General features: G+C 46.1%; 1 protein-coding gene across 2 annotated transcripts in view; it reads right to left on the bottom strand.

Moving 5' to 3' along the window:
* VPS13D (vacuolar protein sorting 13 homolog D) overlaps positions 1–21162 on the bottom strand; it is a 2738381-nt gene that overhangs the window by 1132733 nt on the left and 1584486 nt on the right. The gene's annotated exons all lie outside the window — the stretch shown is intronic.

The following is a 21162-nucleotide window of genomic DNA, read 5'->3' as shown; positions in this document are numbered from 1 at the left end:
GTTGGGGGTTTTGATGATATCCACACCCTAGCTATAGTTAATCTTGCTGCAACTAATAAAATAACAAGCAAACTATTACATTTAAAATGTACAGAACTATATCCCATCATGATTTCGATAGTCGATAAAGGTATTTCTATCCCTAGCTTTTGATGCAGAACATCCCCAACCTTCTGCCAAAATAATGTCAGTTATAAACATGTGTTTGATGTCAGCCGCATATAGATTGTATCTTGGGCATTTTGTCCGCTAATTACTTGTAATATTATCTGGTGACCATTTGGCTATTCTTTCTGGAGTACAGTATAAGAGGCATATCGTGCGATGTTGCTGCAGTCGCAAATCAGTAGCATGTACAGCTTTATCTATAATGCTGAGAGCTTGTGATATGGTGCTAGCCGCTACCGGTGTCCCCAACACCCTACTCCAGTGATCGGCTAGTCTCTCACAATCGTCTGATCTACAGCTGCTTAACCATTTATAGACCCTGCTTATCATAGATTTTGATTCGACTGCATACAGGAAACCAGATATCTCGGAGTCGGTTATGTTCATCAATTTTAAGTTTTTCAAAAAGTAATCCTGAATCTGATAATACTTAAACAGCATATACTCTGGTAGCTTATACTTCCTCTGCAGCCTCTCAAATGAGACAAAGCCACTATAGTCGTACACATCTCTCAGACATGTAATTCCACATGTAGCCCATTTTATGCCCACAGCATCATGAAATATCTACGGAAATCCTGGGTTCTGCCGAAGTGGTAGCTTATTATGATAAAGAGAGATGATACCACTAATTGAATAGCACACCAAATAAATATATCATCCCGTATAGTCTTGAATTTTACCCTTTTAAAATAATTTGGGTCATTAGCTCTATAAAAAAACATATGACTCCCCCCCCCCGCCCCCCAATATAAACTTATGACTGAAAATGGTATTGGCAGGACTGATGAGACTACGTAGACGAGTGAAGCAGGCTGACCAGAAATATGTTTTCAAGTCTGGGAACTCTAGACCACCTTGACTGAAAGACAGTTTCAGCCGGTCTATTGCTCATCTTGCCTTCTTATATCCCCATATAAAACTACCTAATATTCCATCCAATCTTTTAAAAAATGAATTTAGAACGCGTAATGGAATAGAACGAAAAAAATAAAGACATTTAGGCAGAATCTTCATTTTTATGATGTTAATTCTGCCGATAATACCAATAGGCAGCTTGTGCCATTTTTTTAAAGACTTAATCGTCTCTTTTAGCAGATCGTCGTAGTTTAGAGACAATATTCTTTCTATCTGTGCTGCTATCCTATCGCCCAAATAAGTAGCGATTGAGCAGACTCCCTGTACTAGTATCGACGGTTTGTGATCAAGAAGAACTTGGGTCTTATTGACGTTTAGTTTACAACCTGAAATTAAACCGAACTGACCGGCTACTTCTTTTATCGTTTTTAATGCTTCTCCTGGTTCTGTTGAGAAAACCGCTATGTCATCTGCATATGCAATGACCTTAAGAGAACTTGTCCCCGACTTAAAAGCACTTATTCGCGGATTATCTTGCAAGACCAAAATAAATGGCTCTATATAAAGAGCAAATAATAGAGGCGAGAGGGGGCATCCCTGACGAGTGCCACAGAGTACCGGGAAAGTTGACGATTGCAGGCCTAAATAAGTTAATTTAGCACATGGCTTATCATATAGAGCTTGTATCTACTTCATAAATTGACCCTTAATCCCAAAAGCTAAGAGTGTAGCCCACAGAAATTCCCACACCACTCGGTCAAACTTTTTTTCCGCGTCTAATAAAATCATACCGAGTGAGGTGGATCTTATATTTGCCATATCAAAGGCAGTCATTGCCATGTTGACGTGAGCAGTAGTATCTCTCCCTTGGATAAACCCATGCTGATGAGGGAAAACCTGACTAGGCATTATTGGGGCTAAACGATTTGCAAGAATTTTAGCATAAATTTTTGCATCTGCGTTTATAAGTGAAATTGGCCGATATGACCCACACTCCTCCGCTGGTTTGTTTAAAAAAATAAATAAAAAAACAGTCTTCGTCATATGCCATGATTCAGGAGTTCTACCATTAATTCCAACAAACTCCATTACCTGACTAAATGGTATCAGCAGAACATCTTTAAAATTTTTATATAATTCTAGGGAGATAGAATCTTCCCCCGCTGCCTTGCCTGATGGCAAAGCACCAATTGCTAATTCTATCTCATCGGTTGAAATACCCTCATCAAGAGAATCAGATACCTCATTCCCCATATTTCTTAAAGTACTATTCTGAATATAGCTGCAGATATCTTCATGCTTTGGCTGAATCGTTGGGGTATATAATGTTTGATAATAAAGAGCAAACTGTTAAAGATATCTGTTGTGGATGCTCGCATAATATATCATTTAGCCCCTTAATTACTATTATATGAGCCTTGGCCCGATCATCTGCCACTTTAAAAGCAAGGACCTTACCTATTTTCTCCACAAATTCATACTGTGAGAAGCGGTATTTACTATATCTTACCACACTTTTCTCCCTAAATATATTCTTCAGGGTTGAACGTAGATCAATTAAACTTAAACCCAATTGTTCCATATCCTCAGTGCCCTTCATAACTGCCTCTGCGTGTCGATCTTCCGCCACCCGTATCGCTAGTATAGTTTCTTTAGTTGCATTTATTTGCTCCTTATTTTGCCGCCAGATAAATTGTTGTGTGTACCCTCTAATGACAGCCTTGAATGTGTCCCACACTACTATAGGGAAAGCTGATCCTATATTTTCCTTAAAGAAAATCTGTTCAGTATTACTCTTGCAAACCAGTAAAGTCAACTCAAATGTTATGTGCATAACTGATTTTCAATTAGTTTAGAACGGTAAAAACATCCTGCTAATCTAATAAGGCATCTCACTACTCAAAAAAGGAACGTTGCTTGTGTTCCAGAGAACAACTTCAACAAACACATCTGATTCTATGTTGGAACCTAGAGGCGAGGATCAGGATTTTCTTTCATCACTTTAATCACCAGCAGGCTTTTACAACTTCAATTTCATTAGAACAAAAACTAAATTTCCCATGAGTCCTTGGGAAAAAACTAACAACAGATTGTCCGATCACAATGCTTCATTTCCACATAATAACCGCTAAAGACTCTCTATCTAACTCTTTCTTCGCTGCTCCAGAAGAATAGAGATAAGTTTGTGTTTTTTCTCTCTCTCTCTCTCTTTTCCATATGTGTTTTGCAGTATCTTAATGTGTCTTAATGTGTGGGGGCATTATAACCTGCTGGCCTGTTGCATCCACTGTGATCAGAATTTTGCCTTACCTCTAGCACGATCGCTGCAACATTCTAGTCCCTACGAGGCCACTCCAAGTTGCCCGGCTCTGATTAGCGGTGCGGTCAGCCGACCGGCAGGGGACCCGCGTATATCCTCTTACGCGCTCAGTGTGTCTGTACCTCCTAGCAGCCAGAGCGCGTCACTTTCACTCAGCGAGTGAGGCGAGGCGCATCCAGTTGCATTGCTCATTATGGGGGAAGAATTTCTTTAAAATAAACATTAAGGCGGCGCTTCTCTTTATAATCCCAGAGCCACCGCCGGGAGATGGACACCTGCCCTGCGGGTAAAACCATCCTCCTCAAGGTAACACATCCCAGGCGACCTAATCAACCCGAATAAAACGGGGTGCCTGTCCCACAGTCTCTGGACTGTAATATGTTCACTGTCAAGGTGACATTCGATTAGGTTTACCTAATCGAGACTGCCCCCTAAAAGCATTGTCCCTAAGAAGCAACTCCACACACACACATTCATATAAATAGAAAATATATCTATAGATATCTCTATCTGTATATATATATATATATATATATATATATATATATATATATATATATATATATATATATATATATATAATGGAGGAATTTGAGGGCACAAAGGAGTACATGGAGGAGGAGGGTGTCATCTACCTTCCCACGGACGATCAATTTTGCAAGGTGAAAGATGAATCCATCTTTAAGGCAGTCTCACAAGTGGTAGCCCCTCTTGAGAGAAAAATTATGCAACTGTAGGTGCAATACCAATGGACTCACAGTTCCCACAACATGACCGAGAAGTCGCTTGTGCCTCAGAGGAGGACGTCATCCTGCCCCCATCCACTGAGCCTGGGTATGGCTCCCAATACCTCTGATGGGTACGTGGACCTTACTAGACCCTGGCGCCAGACCTCTAACACATTCCCAGCGACCCCGCAGCAGATACTAAGATTCCCCCCTAACTCAGATCTGTTAGATCCAGATGATCTTTTATATCCGCACTGAGTGGAATAGTGCCCAGCACCCAAGGTGGCTGCCTACATGGCAAGCAGATTGAGGGAACCCATTGATAAAGAGGTGGGGAGTTGCCCGCGGGGGAGTGCCCCAGACAATCCCTAGAGGGCAAGGTAGCCCTCACGCCCAAAATTGACACCAAATAGCCACTCTCCTCAACAAATTCATCCACGATAAAAAGAAAAGCATTAATAGGTACTTCTGTCAAGCTTTTCTTTATGTTCATTGATGAAGTTGTGCGCCATGCTTGTCACGTGATCATGATTACTGCTGCACTGTCACTTTAAAAAGGGGAGTTATCTCCAAATGCCACTGTCATGTGATCAAGGCTCGGGCGAGCCGAAACGCGTTATGGCGACAAATGGAATAAAGAAGGAATAATTTTGCACACAATTTTGGGTTTGTGTCCATCCTTTGGGATAGCCGTTGAGTGAAAGACAGCGGAGGAGTATTCGAGATATTACTGGTCGTTTTCTTGTCTTACACGACCATTCACAAACCCCCTCCTTGCAAGGTCGACGCAACAGTGAGACTTCACTTCCGGGGCAACCTGGAAGCCTTTCTGCATCCCGTTAAGGATATTGACCGTCGGACCCCCCACAACCCTGAAGAAGCCGGAAATCTGCAGGAATTCAGTAAGTGCCGAGTCGGAGGACCCGGGGGTTACGGAAGACAGCAGGTAGGCGCGTAAGAGGGTATTGTGGGGTGAGGAGGAGTGCAATTCTTCAGGCAACGCAGTAAAGTTGGAATCTGCAGTAACTGAAGGTTAAACAATACAAATAATTTCCATGATGTCAGCTGACATGGCTAGAGCACGGGAAGCGGCAGCAACAGGGATGTTCTCTGACACCCTCCCGAGTACAAACAACACAACCGGATCTATACCGGTAAGAACAGATACGAACAATTCAGTGAGAGACCTTTTTAGGAAATTGGAGAAAAAAATGAAATCCGAGATGAGCAAATGGTGGGAGTCTAAATCATTACAGCGAGGTAAACAGGATACCCAGGGGTCTACGTATTTTAATGGCACCTAGTTACGACGACCCTAATCCTGAATTAATGAAAGAATGGGCGGAATGCAACCTTGAGTCCTCTAGAAAAATGACCCTTATATTAATTAAATATGCTGACATTGACAGAGCCAAGCTCCTGAGTGAAATTGATGAAATGAACGAAGAGCTAGAGAAACAAGAAAACAAAGATGAACAGAATAAACTCAGAAACGAAATGATGTCTCGGTTACAGAAAGAAGAGGAAAAAATCAAAACAAGGAAAGCATTTAAATTCCAAAGAGACAGAACGGATTACGAGATGGGCCAAATCTTTACTTTCGCCAAACGCTATGACGCCTTAAGAAGGTCAAAGTTCCGTAATGTAGACGCAACACAAACATTGTCTAAACAAAAGGAGGGCCAAGACAATCCAAGAACCAATATCCCCCAATCAGATATCAGCTCAGTAGGAAGCAGCGAATCCGAATCCGAGATGCGTAACCCCACGTCAGGGGGATCTAACTCTAAACCTTCCCCAGGAGAAGAACTCAATTTTTTATGTCAGGAACGCAGACAAACTCTGCGCCCAAGACCTCCAATAAGCCAAATACCTCCAACTACAAGCGGCGGCAGAGGCGTAAAGCCCGCAACAAACGAGCAAAAACCAACAAGAAGGAGAGGGCGGGGATATTGGAGGAACAAACAACAATAGATGAACACACAGAAAATACAATTATTTATCTATCTAATGTTGTGCTAACGGAACAAGAAACAAACATATTGAAACTTGGCCTCTCTTATGCGCCACTAAGAAACTTTGACTATGCAGCGACAAGACTGGATGTGTATAAAGGAATACGAAAGTTAAAATTGAAAAAGTACTTCATTACCAACACATTCAATCAAACAACTCACAAACAAACTCCTACAGAGGATATCAGACAAGTTGTACCAACTTTGACCCAATCTGATGCACCCATTTTGCAAGTACTGCAAGATCTAAACAACGAAAGTAATCCCACAAAGCAAACATTAGGAGTGAGTCCATTCAAGCCCAAATCCTCGTTCAACCCAATAATGGTGCGTGATTCAATCGACATCTTCCACGAAATAGTAACCACACAAATCAAAGAACTGCACAGAAAGACACAATCTAAAACCAAACATGAGAGCAAAATAAATCAGCAATATTGGTTACTAACATCAAAATTACAGAAAAACAAGGATATTGTCATTCGCAACAGTGACAAGGGAGGCAATATTGTAATTTGTCCGATTACCATGTATAATAAGGAAGCGTACAAACAACTGAACGATCGCAACTGCTACACAAGGATCACCATTGGTAACATGAAAATTGCACAGAAAGAATTCCAACATAAACTAGTCAAATGGAACAATGCGAAACTTATCAGTAATGATGAATTCAAATTTCTGAAAAATGATAACCCTACAACACCGACCATCTACTTCATCCCAAAAATTCATAAGAACTGTAATGAACCTCCTGGAAGACCGATTATCAGTGCTAAAAATAGTCTTATGGAACACACAACAAGGTATATTGACTATTATCTACAGGAGTATGTACAGAGTCTACCTTCCTATGTAAAAGACACAAGTGACTTTCTAAAGAAAATTATGAATGTGGAATGGCACATTGATTATTTACTGATAGCATTAGATGTAACTTCGCTATATACTAGCATTAATCATGTGGATGGGTTAACGGCTGTACAACACTACCTAGATCAAAGATCGACACAACACCTTGAACACAACAAAATGTTAGTAGAAATGATCGAATTCTGTTTACACAATAATACTTTCATGTTCAACAGCCAGTTGTATCAGCAAACTAGAGGGGTAGCGATGGGGGCCAGCTTCTCACCGAGCTATGCATGTCTGCATATGGGCAAATGGGAGGAGCTGGTCCTCAGAGATGAATATGGGGAGAACATTAGGAATAATGTTGTCATCTGGCTAAGATACATTGATGATTTATTTGTAGTGTGGCATGGTTCTGTACAGCAAGCCAATGAGTTCATACAGAATATTAATGTGAACAATTTAAATCTGCCTTTTACCGCCACCATTAGCCCATCCCAGATTGAATTCCTAGACACCCAAGTCTATATCAGTAATAACAAAATAGAAACTCGTCTCTTCAGAAAAAAGACAGCGGGCAACTCTACCCTTCATGCAACTAGTGCACATCCAAAGCACCTTATCAATAGCATTCTCTACGGGGAGATGCTGCGCATAAGGCGCATTTGCAGTAATGACCTAGACTTAAGAGTAGCACAGCATGAAAGTAAAAATCGCTTCCTGCAACGGGGCTACAAAGTCAGTATCATAGACAATGCCATAAAAAAGTCCATGTCCTCTACAAGGGAGGAAGCAATCAAAGATAAAAAAGTGGATAAGATACTGTTTGACAATTCTAGGAAAGTCAACTCCAACTATGTATCTCAGGACATTTTGGACAATACAAACTCTAAAGAGGAATTCAGACTGATAATACAGTACAGTCAACAACACAAGAGTCTCAATAAAATCTTACAACGAAATTGGCCATTGGCACTTAGTGACCCAGTAATAGGACCCCTGCTACCGCAGAGAGTGTCCATTACTTATAGCAAAGCGCCCTCAATGAGAGACACATTAGTCCATACCAGTCCTGAAGTGATTAGCAACAGTAGTTGGTTGCAATCAGTCAAAGGATTTTTTAGATGCAAAACGTGTAAGGCATGCAATCAAGGAGTAAATACCAGTACATACAAAACCCCGTTTAGTGATTACAACCACACTATCACTAAATTTCTAACGTGTAAAACAGAATATGCTGTGTATGCCCTTTCGTGTCCATGCAACCTACAATATATAGGCAGCACAAAATTACCCGTTTTTAAACGTATCCTTCAACATTTAAGGGCTATCACTAACCAGGACAACACATACCCCGTTGCAAGGCATTTCAGAGAGAAACATAAATCTGACAACCACCTCCTCCAATATTATGTCATTGGCTCAATAGCACCTAGCAGGAGAGGTGGGGACCGTGAGAACAAATTAAGAAAATTAGAAACACGGTACATTTTACAAATGGACACGAAGCATCCTGCTGGGCTCAATGCTACAGAAGACCTCTACACATGTCTAGTATAATTTGATTTAGCAAAACCTGATTGTTAGTAGAGAGAGCATTAAAACAACCATACACACCAGGTAGATCTTGTCATCTTTACAACAATGCTGTATAAACTCTTAATCGTTGAATTTTAAATCATTGGTTATATCAAGTTTTATTCAAAATCTTTGTATATATATATTTGTAAAAATGATATTTTACTATTTATTCATTTTTTATAATATGCTTTTATCAATACCTGATGATTTAAACTTCAAGGTATTTAAGCTGTTAGAATAGATTCATCTTCAGTGGTACCTATCTGAATGCAAGACAACATAGATAGGTCAATAGATACAATTTTAAAGGTCTAAAATACCTTTTTAACTATTTATTGGCATTTTTTTGCACACACTATATTGCACTGGCACTTACGCACTTTACCGGTGCTGTCGGTTCATTTGTATGTCCGTTCCAACTGTTCGTTCATGCATTGAGGATTGTAATATTATATATATTGAATTTCTAACCTAGATTTTAGAATTATCCAAATAATAGAAATAATTGCTACTTGATGGTAGCATAAACCAAGGTATTTTACCAACATCATCTAATGATTTTCTTGGATAACAAATCTGCAGCATTGTCAGTATCCTACCATCTATACACAGATCTCATTTGCTCATAAATTACCACATAAAAGTATTATCTATATGTACGGGAACATCAATATGAGTTCCAATTCTCTTTACGGATCCCACTCGTCACTGAAACAAGAATTATTCGAATATATGGTTTTTAAATTGTATTTTATTCACATTGGGTTTGTATGCACGTTGCACTTTTACAGAAATAATATTTATATATTTTATTATTTCTGCTTTTAAATTACATACCATGAGTCACGTACCAGAATACAAGCAAATAATTGCACAGGTATATCAGATATATATACCCTACTGAACATAGGCAAATGATTAAAATCATAAACGGATTGACGGTATTTTACAGAGATATTTCAAATAATGTTTAACTAAAAAGAAAAACAAACAGATATTATTATATATTGTTGACACAGAAACTAAGTTCAATGCTTTGAATTACATTGTACTTCTGTCAAGCTTTTCTTTATGTTCATTGATGAAGTTGCGCGCCATGCTTGTCACGTGATCATGATTACTGCTGCATCAAGGCTCGGGCGAGCCGAAACGCGTTATGGCGACAAATGGAATAAAGAAGCAATCATTTTGCACACAATTTTGGGTTTGTGTCCATCCTTTGGGATAGCCGTTGAGTGAAAGACAGCGGAGGAGTATTCGAGATATATATATATATATTATGGAGGAATTTGAGGGCACAAAGGAGTACATGGAGGAGGAGGGTGTCATCTACCTTCCCACGGACGATCAATTTTGCAAGGTGAAAGATGAATCCATCTTTAAGGCAGTCTCACAAGTGGTAGCCCCTCTTGAGAGAAAAATTATGCAACTGTAGGTGCAATACCAATGGACTCACAGTTCCCACAACATGACCGAGAAGTCGCTTGTGCCTCAGAGGAGGACGTCATCCTGCCCCCATCCACTGAGCCTGGGTATGGCGATGATTCCCCCAATACCTCTGATGGGTACGTGGACCTTACTAGACCCTGGCGCCAGACCTCTAACACATTCCCAGCGACCCCGCAGCAGATACTAAGATTCCCCCCTAACTCAGATCTGTTAGATCCAGATGATCTTTTATATCCGCACTGAGTGGAATAGTGCCCAGCACCCAAGGTGGCTGCCTACATGGCAAGCAGATTGAGGGAACCCATTGATAAAGAGGTGGGGAGTTGCCCGCGGGGGAGTGCCCCAGACAATCCCTAGAGGGCAAGGTAGCCCTCACGCCCAAAATTGACACCAAATAGCCACTCTCCTCAACAAATTCATCCACGATAAAAAGAAAAGCATTAATAGGTCCTGGCGCTCTTGTCAGGACAAGCTCTTGGATGTGGCAGGACTCCTGGCTACAATAATGGGCATGGCGGAGGATGCTAAAGCCTCCGGATCCCTGGTTTCGTCAGATGTCTTGTCCAGCTGGGCCCAATGGGCCATCATCTTCCTTGGGAACGGTGGGGCGCAAGTTGGGGGAACTTTCTACCTCGGAGGTGGGCATGGGGACCCAGTAAAACGTATTTGGGGACCCTTTCATTTGAAGGTTGGGCAAGTTTGTCAACACCTTTAATTAGCTAGATAAGGCCCAGACTTCCATAAAGCCATATTAATCCCACGTGTTTTTGCCGGAGCCGGTCGTAGTAGGGAGCGCTCAACCGGCTGAGCTTCGCATCACGCCTCTGCCAGAGGCGCCGACTCTCGGCACAGCCAATGGCAAGAGGCATCTGGATTTGGGAACTTCCACCCAACAAGAACCTACTCCCGTCGCATAGGCAGTTCTCGGGGTAACGAAGCCTACAACAATTTCCAGGATGAGAGTATAAAACTCGGTACAGTTTTTGCAGAATTGGGAGGCTCTCTCCACAGATGTATGGATTCTCCAGATGGGAAGGGGTTTCAAATAGAATTTTATGGTGTGCCCTTCCAATCACACAGTCCCAGACCCCTAGCCTTCTCCCAGGAGAAAGTGAAACTAGTGGACTTGGAAATAACAAAACTCTTAGAGAGGAGGGCTCCTGTCCAAACCTTCTTACAGCTCATGAGTTTTCTCAGCAATCTCTTTCTCGTGGAGAAGAGTTAAAGGAGTTCAACTAGTGGCTTATTTACCTCTAATACAAAATGGAAGGTATCCATCTTCTCAGCGACCTTCTACAGATATCTGACAGGATGGTCCATCTAGATCTGAAAGAGACCTATCTGACAATAGCTATCTTTCAACCCCACAGGCGTTTCTTGCAATTCCGATGGAAATCTCAGGTATTCGAATTCACTTCCCTTCCTTTAAGTCTATCGTCTGGCCCCTGGTGTTTCACCAAACTCATGAGACCGGTGGTCGAACATTTAAGAACTTGGGGAGTGCCTCTGATCATCTATCTCGTTGATATTCTAATCATAGACCAATGTCCAGTGTGAATAGCCAGACATTTGCAGATGACTATAGATCTCTGGAATCTCTCGGTTTCGTGATCAACATTGAGAAATACGCTCTGTGTCCATCACTGTTCACACAGTTCCTGAGGTTTCTCCTAGACTCAGTCAAAGCCACCCTCAGTCTTCCCTCTCGCAAGCTTACCAAGATACGACAAAAACTGAGGAGGACACTGTCCAAGTCACAGGTATCACTACGACAGTTGGCACGTATAGTGGGGCTTCTATCCTCCTCAATTCAGGCCATCTTACCGGGGTCTCTCCATTCTCGGGCGCTACAACGCCTCAAAATCTCTCATCTCCATCTGGGGCATAGATACTCCCAATCCTTTCCACGTTCACCGGAAGCTTGGGTGGAGATGCAATGGTGGATATCACACATGGAAGCCTAGAACGGTTGAGTGATCTTCGGTTCCCAACCTACAATGTGGCGGCAGTCCATTACATCAACCATCTGGGGGGTACAAAGGTCAAAGATCCTGTTAGATCTGGCTCGCACCCTGTGCGATTATTGTCTAGACAATCACATCTCAGTGTTAGCGGAGCACTTCCTGGGGCTGTCCAATCAAGTGGCAGACTGGCACTCCAACACTGGTGGGATGTCAGCCTCTGGAAACTACATACCTGAATGTTTCAACAGATTCAGGAAAGGTTGGGCCCGTTCTTCATGGATTTCTTTGCGTCTCGTATGGAATTCCAACTACCCAGATACTGCAGCTGGAGGCCAGACCCGGATGCGGTAACCACAGATGCATTTCTCCAGGATTCGAGTATGGAGACGACATACGTGTTTCCTCCTTTTGCAATGACAATGAGATAGCCACGCCATTCTGCAGACAACGGGCAGATCTGCTGGTGGTCATCCCACTCTGGAGATGTCAAGTCTGGTTTCCAGCGATGATGGAACTTTCTTGGGATTTTCCAATCTCTCTACCCCTATTTCCAGATCTCCTCTGTGATTCCCAGGACAACCCTCACCCCCTAGAGGCGGCAGGTTCTCTCTCTTTCATGGCTTGGAGGATTACATGGAACAATGGAAGGTAATGGGCATTTCTTTACTCGCCAGAGCATGGGCGCATAGCAGTAACAAAAGATGCCACTCTGCCTGGTCCAGATGGTTGGGCTGGTGTCCTCAGCGCCAAGTGGATTCCTTGGGGGTAGATGTTGTCCATGTCCTGAATTTTCTGATACAGTAAGACTCCGAGAGTTTTGCCTACAGGTCAATAAATACATTCAGGTTGGCTATTTCGGCAGGCCATTTGCCTGTGGAGGTTCACCCAGTTGGGGAACATCCTTTAGTGTGCAAACACGAGAGGTATGAGGTTGTCACTCCCTCCAGAACCGAGATATTCCATTTTGTGAGATGTAAATGAGCTATTGAATCAATTTAGGTCTTGTTATTTCTAACAAATATCTGTTCAGGAGGCAAATGTCGGCAAAACTGGCCATGTTGCTGAGCTTGACTTCTTGCCAAAGGGTCTCCAATGTTCAATCATTGGACATAACAGGTAGAGTATTCACCCCTGAAGGGGTAGGTTTTCACATTGCTCATCGAACAAATGTAATTAAAAATTGGTGTTATAGCCTGCTTTCCCATGTGTGACAAAGTTATGTGTGGTTCAGACAATTAAGGCTTACAAGGCACTGACGGAGGACTTTCGTCTTCATGGGGAATGACAATCAGTCATTGCACTTACTAAGCCTCATAAGGCGGTTTCTTCCCCTACAACAGCCAGATGGGTCAGATGGATAATACATGAAGCAGGTATCGATATTTCTCAATTTGGAGCTCACTCAGTGAAGGGTGGCCATGGCGTCTAGAGCTTTTTCTTTGGTAGCTCGACTAGAGGATATCCTCAACGCAGCTGACGGGTCATCAGATTCTACCTTTAAGAGGATTTACTTTTTTTTACTTTTTTTTTTTGCAAATCTATTTTTATTAAGTTTAGGTTGTAGTACAGGAACATATCGTACGGCATCACATTACACATACATTGGGTCAGAAACTTATACAGGCTATTAAATCTTGCCAACTGTCAAGAGGGGGGGGGACAACCTGGTGTCTGTTAGCGCGCCCACCACCGCCCTCCTGGGATCTAGCCACTTCGCCCTTAGCGGTGCAGATGTCATCTCGTGGGAAGGGGCCAACCCCACCGCCCATCAGCCATTGAGCCGTACAAGGAAACTAAGCTCGCCTACGCAACTGAGACGGCAATAAAGTCGAAAAGGTTACATGCAATACAAAGGAAAGAACCCATAACAAAGGCAGCGTGTACATTGACGTGTATGGTGTGCTCCTACCCCCTGCCCGCCCCGACCCCCCCCTCCAACTCCAGGAGCACCCCTCCAGGCCCCAATGTGCGCAGATACCCCAGGCATCCCCAAACACCTCGCCTGTGGACCAATGATAATGGGGGCTATACTGATTCGCCAGCGAGGCTGCCTACACCGCGCCGCCGCTTGCGCCATTGCCATCCTGCCCGGCCTCACCCGTGCCGCCTGTGGTACCCTCCCCCACTGAGCGCCGAAACTCAGCAAGCAACTGTTCCCAGCGGTCCGCCATGGGCTCCCTCCGTAGCCCCAGTGTATCCTCCCTGCGGATGGCCGTCCCCTCCGCTCTGGCCCATGCCTGAAACGATGAACTCCAGGCCCTCGCGTGCGGCGGGTCGGGCGCCTTCCATCTCCTGGTATTGAGGCGCTTCGCCATCACGAGCCCCAGGTCCAGGAATCTGGACACTACCTTGTCTTTGGGCGATCTGGTAAATTGGTGCAAAATGTGTTCGGGCCAGTCAAAGGGAACGCTGCGCCCCACACTCCCCTGCAGTTGCCCACTAACCGCCCTCCAATAGTCGTGCAGCGCAGGGCAGCCCCACAGCATGTGTAGCAGCCCCGCCCCCAGCTCGCGGCACCGAGGGCAGTGCGCATCCGCCGGATTTACTTTTTGTATTAATTGTCTTTATTGATTTTTAAGAGTAACAAACAAACAAAAGTAGAAGGCTGTTGAGAATAATATCACCAAGTATAATATGAGACCTGAAGGGCAATACGAAACATCATCACAGAGGGTATTGATACAATGTCATAAAAACCCACAGTGTGTATGTTTGGAACATACGGATAAGGTGCCAAGAGTGATAAAAAAGGGGGATTAAGGCTCTAATCAGTAGCATCATGCTCAAGAGTACGGAGATATTCATGGAAGGGCTGCCAAATATCCCTCGGCCCGGATGAACAAGTTACTTACCTTCGGTAACGCTTTTTCTGGTGGATACAGTATCTGCCTGTGGATTCCTCACCTTGTGAATATCCCCTGCGCCAGCATTCCACGGAACTTTTCTTCCCCAGCATTCCACGTCGACGTGGGCGACGTCACAATACATCGGCTCCGCACGCGACTCCGTACGACGTCATCGGAGCCATAAGAAGCCCACGTCGGCGTGGTGACGTCAGTTCCACCCATTTTTTCCGTGCCTTCGAGGCGAACAGGTGAACCAACGACAAACCCAAGTATACACAGTATATAGAAAACCAATACATATACATAGCATACAAAACAAGGGAATGCTAATCAAACAAGCATTACCTACAAATGTACAAGAGAAAATATAAGCATTTCAAACAAGACTAATTTCATGGTATACAAAAGGTGGACAACGGGGAGGCGGGTGGGTTGGTGAGGAATCCACAGGCAGATACTGTATCCACCAGAAAAAGCGTTACCGAAGGTAAGTAACTTGTTCTTCTGATGGATACATCTGCCAGTGGATTCCTCACCTTGTGAATAGATTCCCACAGCAGTCCCCACTCCCGGAGGAGGGTGTCCACCTTCCTATACCAGAAAGTCTTGCAAGACAGAGCGCGCGAAGTGGCCCTCCCTCCTCATCTCAGAGTCCAAGCAATAATGCTTTGCGAAAGTATGGAGGGAGGCCCAAGTCGCGGCCTTACAAATATCTGCCACAGGAACACCCCGGGCCAGAGCAGATGTTGAAGACTTAGCTCTAGTAGAGTGAGCACGAATACCCTCAGGAGGAGTCTTACCAGCCAGGGCGTAGCAGATCTTGATGGTCAGTATTATCCATCTTGACAGCGTGCGCTTGTGCACCGCTTTACCTTTAGAACGACCAACGTAGCCAATAAAAAGCTGGTCATCAACACGAAAGTCCTTGGTCCTGTCCAAATAAAAACTCATAGCCCTCTTCGGGTCAAGGCGATGGAGTCTTTCTTCCTCTTTGGAAGGATGAGGGGGTGGATAAAAAACAGGGAGGGTAATAGACTGCCCCAAATGGAAAGGAGTAACAACTTTTGGCAGGAAAGCAGCCCTGGTCCTGAGAACCATCCTTTCAGCATGTAAGGTAAGAAAAGGAGGTTTGGAACTAAGAGCTTGAAGCTCACTTACCCTCCTTGCCGAGGTTATGGCTACAAGAAAAACCACCTTAAAGGACAACAGCCTCAAAGGACAATTATGAAGAGGCTCAAATGGGGACCCCATTAAAAAGGTTAAGACAAGATTAAGGTCCCACTGAGGCATTACAAATGGAGTAGGAGGAAACATGTTTGTAAGGCCCTTGATGAACCTCAGAACAACCGGAGATTTAAATAACGAAGGTTGATCTGGAAGGCACAGAAATGCCGATAAGGCCGAAAGGTAGCCCTTGACCGTGGCCACAGCACAGCCCTGCTGAGCCAAGGAAAGAGCAAACTGAAGCACATCAGAAAGATGAGCCTTTAAAGGGTCAATGGATCTCTCTCCACACCACTTTACAAACTTAGACCACCTGTAGGAGTATATGGACTTGGTGGAGTGTCGCCTGGCCGATAAAATAACGTCCACCACATCAGGTGGGAGAGAGAAGGAACTCAGGTTGCCCCGTTCAATCTCCAGGCATGAAGGTGTAAGCTCTGGAGGTGGGGGTGTAGAACCTGCCCCTCCGACTGCGAGAGGAGGTCTGCCCTCAGAGGGAGACGGAGCGGAGGGCACGAGGAGAGGTGGAGAAGATCTGTGTACCACACCCTTCTTGGCCAGTCCGGGGCGACCAAAATGACTTGGGCCCGGTCTTGGCGAATTTTCCTCAGAACCCGAGGAATCAAGGGTATGGGAGGAAACGCGTAAAGGAGTCGTGAACCCCAACTCAACTGAAACGCGTCCCCCAACGCCCCCTGCATCGGAAACTGGAGACTGCAGAATGACGGGCAGTGCGCGTTCTCTCGGGTGGCAAACAGGTCCACCCGAGGAGTCCCCCACGTCCGAAAGACGTGACGAACCACCTCCGGATGGAGCCTCCACTCGTGGTCGGCGGAGAACTGCCGACTGAGACTGTCCGCACGCACATTCAGCACCCCGGCCAGATGATTTGCCATCAGACAAATCTGATGGTCCTGAGCCCAGGACCACAGCCGCAGGGCCTCTCTGCAGAGACAAAGAGACCCTACTCCTCCCTGTTTGTTTATATACCACATCGCGGTCGTGTTGTCCGTCAGAACTTGAACTGACCGACCGCGAAGGGAAGGGAGAAAGGCCTTGAGTGCCAAACGAATCGCCCGCAACTCCAGAAGGTTGATATGAAACAACCTTTCCTCTGGAGACCAAAGACCCTTGATCTCCAGATCCCCCAGATGAGCTCCCCACCCTAGGGTGGAGGCATCCGTTATCACTGTGGCCACCGATGGAGGTAGATGGAAAGGCTTTCCTTGGGACAGATTGCCCTCCACGCTCCACCAAGACAGATCCGCTGCAGCTTCTCCGGAGATCTTGATCGACTCCCCGAGATCCCCGTTGTGCTGATACCACTGCTTGCGGAGGCACCACTGGAGCGCCCTCATGTGCCAGCGTGCATGGTTGACCAACAGAATGCAGGAAGCGAACAGACCGAGCAGGCGAAGGACCTTCAGAACTGGAACAACCGCTCCACTGTGGAATAAAGGGACCATCTCCTGAATGTCGAGAATCCTTTGAGGAGGAGGGAATGCCCGACACACAGTAGTGTCCAGTACTGCCCCTATAAACAGGTTGCGTTGAGAGGGCACCAGGTGAGACTTGGGCACATTGATCGAAAAACCCAAGTCGAATAACAGCTGAGTTGTCACCTGCAGATGACGCTGCACCATCTCCGGGGACTCTGCCTTCAGAAGCCAGTCGTCCAGGTAGGGGAAAACCGGAATCCCCGACCTCCTGAGATGAGCAGCCACCACTGCCATCACCTTTGTGAAGACTCGAGGTGCAGTAGTAAGACCAAACGGGAGGACCGCAAACTGATAATGTTGCGACCCAACCGTAAAACGGAGATACTTCCTGTGCGACTTCAGGATTGGGACATGGAAGTACGCGTCCTGCAAGTCGAGCGACACCATCCAGTCTCCTTGCTGCAACGCTTGAAGAACCTGCGCAAGGGTCAGCATCTTGAACTTCTCCTGTTTCAGGTAAAAATTCAAGATTCTGAGGTCCAGAATCGGACGCAATCTGCCGTCCTTCTTGGGGATCAGGAAATACCGGGAGTAGCATCCCTGACCCCTTTCCTGCTCCGGAACCACCTCTATTGCGCCCTTCTGAAACAAGGCCAGAACTTCTTTCTGCAGGAGAAGCAGGTGGTCCTCCGAGCAATAACCTTGGCAAGGAGGGTAAGGGGGAGGAAACTCCCGAAAGGGAAGGGCGTACCCAGTCTCTACGAGGTTCAAAACCCAAAGGTCGGTTGTAACAGATTTCCAACCCCGTAGAAAGTAGGACACCCGACCCCCCACAGGTCTTACATGATCCGGGATGGGGGATCTAGGGCTGCTTCCCTGAAGCCTCATTTGGAGCAGAGGAGGAGGAGGAAGAAGAGGGGTTACGACCAGAACCTCTCCGACCCCTTTGCTTCCCTCTATAGGAGCGATAGAGGGGATTCTGCTGCTGTTGTTGCTGCTGTTGTTGTGGCTGTCGGAAGGAGCGAAAGGATGACCTTCCGAATCCCCTAACCTTACGGAAAGTTGAACCTCTCACAGGAACCTGCAGACCCAAGGACTTCGCCGTTAACCTACTGTCCTTAAAACGTTGAAGAGCAGAATCTGCCTTCTCCCCAAACAACTTTTGTCCATCAAAGGGCAGATCCACCAGCGTGGCCTGGACATCCGCAGAAAACCCTGAGGAACGGAGCCAAGCTTGTCTCCTTGCGGCAATGGACGACCCCATAATTCTCGCCACAGAGTCCGCCGTATCCAGCCCAGACTGGATCACCTGCCTGGCAGCTGCCTGAGTGTCCGCCACAACCTCCATGAAGGACGACTTATCCCCCTCAGGTAACTTAGGGGCCAGAGTCTTTATAGAGTCCATCAGGGCATGAACATAACGCCCCAGCAAGCACGTAGCATTTGATGACTTCAATGCCATACTTCCTGAGGAGAAAGACTTTTTGGCCGCCTGATCAACTTTCTTCGACTCCCTATCAGCAGGAGATTGGGGGAAAGCACCCGAAGCATGTTTAGAACATGAAGCCTGCACCACTAGGCTCTCCGGAGAAGGATGCGTGGATAAAAAATCCGGGTCTCCTGGCGCAACCCTGTATCTCCTTGCCACCTGCCTGCAAACTGCTGGAGCTGACAGAGGCTTCTTCCACACCTCCAATACTGGTTCCAAGAGAGCCTCATTGAAAGGTAGCAAAGGCTCAGAAGCCGACGTCGGGGAGTGCAACACCTCTGTGAGCAGATTGGACTTGTATTCCACAGAGGGCAGCTGCAGATCTAACAACTCCGCGGCCTTCTTGATCACAACATGGTAGGGCGCCAATTCCTGTGGTGGAGAAGACCTTGCAGAAGCATGCTCCCACTCCGGGGTGGTATCCAAACCACTTGCCACCTCTATACCTCCAAACTCGTCCGAAGAAGAGTCGACCTCACCTTCTTCCACCTCAGCACGAAATCTTTCCTCCTCCAAAACCCTTTGGGCTTCACGCCTCGATCGATTCCGGGGAGCCGGCGTCGTCGACGTCGTACGCGGCGTCGGTGGAGCCAAAGGCATCGGCGTCGGAGGCGCTACAGGTGGAGTCGGCGGCGCCGGATGCGGCGTCGAAGGAGTCGGCCTCGGCGTCAAAGAAGGCTCCGAAGATTGACCATCCATCCGAGGTCGAGCCGGATTCCCAACCGGCGCCGGAAACTGCCAAGAAGGCGCCATCGGCATAAAAGGCATAAAAGGAGCCTGAGCATATTGCTGCGGCACTCCCAGAGAAAACGCCATCGGACCCACGGGACCTGCTGGTGCTCCGGATGGGAAGGATGCTCTCTGAAAAATGCCATACATGGCATTCAGAAACCCCGAAGGATCCGTACCTGGAGCCGGGAACTGGGGATAAGGAACTGCCCCTGTATCCTCCTGTGGAGCCACCGGCGTCGGCTCCTCCGAATCCTCCACCGGAACCACGGAGTCATCAGGCACCGGGACAGACTCTTCCTGCTCCTGCTCCACATCAGATTCCACCCGACCAGGAGTCGAAGCCTTGGACGGCGCCGGAGACGGCGTCGGGGAACGAGCCGGAGTCCGCTTCGGAGAGGGAGACTTCGAAGACTTATCCGGAGAAGGCGAAGGAGACAAGATCTTGCTCTGACGTCGACGAGGCGAAGCCGACCTCGACCTCTTAGACTTCGAGGACCGACGCCGAGAAGAATGCTTCCTCTTCTTATGGTGCTTCTTCGACTTCGACGACCTCGAAGTCGAAGACTCCCGCCTGGACTTCTCCTTTTTCCTCCCTCTCTTCTCCTCACCGATCTTCTTCATGAAGAGTTTGGTCTTCCTCTCCTTCAGTGCTTTAGGATTCATGCTCCTACAGCACCCGCACTCATCCACATCATGATCAGAAGAGAGACACCATAAACAATTCTGATGCGGATCCGTCATGGACATCAGGCCTCCGCACTCCCTACAGGGCTTAAAGCCCGACTTCCTCGTCGAAGACATTCCGATTTTAACAAGAATACACCACTAGATTACAAAGTATCTAGAGAGCACTGGGAAAAAACCGTTGCGCGTCGACGGCGCGGAAAAAAGGGAACTGACGTCACCACGCCGACGTGGGCTTCTTATGGCTCCGATGACGTCGTACGGAGTCGCGTGCGGAGCCGATGTATTGTGACGTCGCCCACGTCGACGTGGAATGCTGGGGAAGAAAAGTTCCGTGGAATGCTGGCGCAGGGGATATTCACAAGGTGAGGAATCCACTGGCAGATGTATCCATCAGAAGTATGTGGTTGAAGTAGGGCATAATCATTACTAACTTTGTCGCGTTCTGACACTCATAAGCCATCCAGAATATGGATATCTCCCTTTTAGCCAACAATAAAGCCAATGAAAGAGCCTACGTGTGGAACATGGTAGGTCCCCAGTGTATCCCAGGAGTGCAAGTAGCGGATCTGGTGAAAGCATTTTGTCTGTCATTCCTGAGACATGGGAGAAAACAGAGGTCCGGTAAGCGGAGATCTCTGTAGAAGTCCATGTGAGGTGCGAAAAGTCAGTCTGCTCCCGGAGAATGACATTTGGGACAGTGGTCGGATCTAGTAGGGTCAAATTTAACAATGTTGGATGGAGATAAATAAACACGGTGGAGGAATTTAAAATACAGGAGTTTATTGCTTATGGTTAATCAAGGTGTGC

The sequence above is a fragment of the Triturus cristatus genome, chromosome 1_2 (genome assembly GCF_964204655.1).
Source record: "Triturus cristatus chromosome 1_2, aTriCri1.1, whole genome shotgun sequence".
NCBI classification, from domain to species: Eukaryota; Metazoa; Chordata; class Amphibia; order Caudata; family Salamandridae; genus Triturus; species Triturus cristatus.
This window is presented reverse-complemented; position numbering and strand designations above follow the sequence as displayed.